Below are 2,049 nucleotides of genomic sequence, written 5' to 3'. Positions count from 1 at the left end.
GGACATGGTGGTATTTGATAAATGCTTCGTTTCTCTGAACATAGACACACAAGATTTTAGTCATACAGTATCCAAATGGCCATTTGGAATTTCCAAAGAAACTTGGGTATAGTCATGTTTTAAGATAAAATAAAAATATCTTAAAAGAACAATGAGAAGACACTAGATTGCAACTTGGGTATTTGTGAAAACCCACCGCGGTTTATACTTCCTGTCTTCTCGTCAGTAGTCTGTAGTCAAGGCACACCGAGTTTGGAAAGTAGGCTGCGATCAAAGATTTGTAATCGTCTTCTCTTGGGATAAGATTTCCAAAAGGTTTGAGTGAGTAGGTTCTTGAACTTCCTGAGATAGAGCCCCTTTGAAATGCATTACATTTGCAATAGGTTATGTTAACATTCTGTAATGTTATATTCTGAAACTGCAAAACACAAATGTTACATAATACACACGCGGCTTCGGCCAGCTTTCCAATGAGTTTGTTGGCGATGAAGAAATGAGGGATTTTCTCGAGTGTGTCCATGTTTTCAACCACAGAGATCCTGTTGTTGGACAAATCCAGAACTTCAAGCTTCCTCAGAGACTCCAGACCTTCACTTTTCTCAACGCTGCTGAGTGACAGATCTAAAAGAGCCATTCAGAAGGACTCTCATTGCTACTGGTAGGTACTGGGCTCATATTTTTAAGATGTCTACATCTTTGCCAATACATGTACAATTATTACAAGTAAGCATTAGCAGAATATGAAACTACCAGACGTCATTTTACAAAGCCATGTCAGATTAATCAGGCGGTCCAAGCCTTCAGTCTTCTCCATGAGGTTCAAATCCAGTTTTGTCAAGGATGTGAATTCCCATAAGTGGTCAATTATCTGGATGTCTATGAACGAACAAATGTAAATGGACTGCATTAATAAAGTGTTTATACTAGTTTTCTAGTCCCAACAAAACTCTCAAAGCGCCGGAACCATGGTGGCTGAGGCTGCACTACAAGGTGCCACCTGCTCATCCGATAAACAATAATAATAATAATAATGATGATCAGACCTTCTGATTGGACCACTCCCCATCTGAGCAACAGTCGCCACGTAAAGCCTCTCACACACCTAATCCCAATACACATAATACACAGATTACATTTCTCTTACTTCTGTATTCCAGACGTAGTTTAGGGATTTCCCCGATGTGGATCTCCTCCGCCTTGACAATAAGTCCAGCCTGATCTTGAGGATCTTGCTCTGCTTGCTCCACTACTGCCTTCTGCAGAATCTCCATCCATCCATCAACATGGTAGATTTACCACAACGCCTTGTCATCCTGCTGCTAGTGGGGTTCGAGTCAGGCTTGACTTCACTTTATCCTCTGTTCAAAGAAGAAAGTAGATCATGTTTTGGGAATTTGGAGCTTGGTTGTTCGGTTAAAGATTATGCCATCCAAACAAAGAAGACACCATTATTAACTCGAATAATGACTCAATCAATGTGCTTTAACAGCCTCTGAAAGCACCTCTCTGTGGCCTGGTAAACAGCAGATGGTTTTGGTAGGCCTCCTCTGTTGGATGGTCAGAGTCTGATGTCAGAGCCTGTGAGCAAGGCACGCAGGTAACCTTCTGCTTTGTTTTCTTCACCATGAAGCCTGTGATGTAGCTAATGACCGCCTCCTCTTACTCTGAGGCACCACATCTGCTGTATGCGTCTGTAATGAAAATGATTAAAATGTATATTTAATAGATTAAGTTAAGATGTGACAAAAAATGCATTTAAAGTTTTTTTCAAGATAGAACACTAATATAACTTTACAATAAAGTAAGGGGCGCCCTTTTATGGCGAAAACATTCTGTCCTACTCCCCCGCCCGGAAACCTCCGTCACCAAGTCAACACGCCCCCCCTCCCACGTAGCTTTGTCCGAGTGGTGATGCTGTGTGGGTGCTGCTCGGCGAGGGTGATAGGCACCTGGTAACCTCTCGCCCAAAAAGATACACAACCCCGACTTGACTGGACTGGCGTGGGGTAGGGTGGGGTCTCACACAGAGAGAGAGAGACACACACACAG

This window comes from Etheostoma spectabile, chromosome 15 (assembly GCF_008692095.1).
Source record: "Etheostoma spectabile isolate EspeVRDwgs_2016 chromosome 15, UIUC_Espe_1.0, whole genome shotgun sequence".
In the NCBI taxonomy this organism is placed as follows: domain Eukaryota; kingdom Metazoa; phylum Chordata; class Actinopteri; order Perciformes; family Percidae; genus Etheostoma; species Etheostoma spectabile.
Note: the sequence above shows the minus strand (reverse complement) of the source record.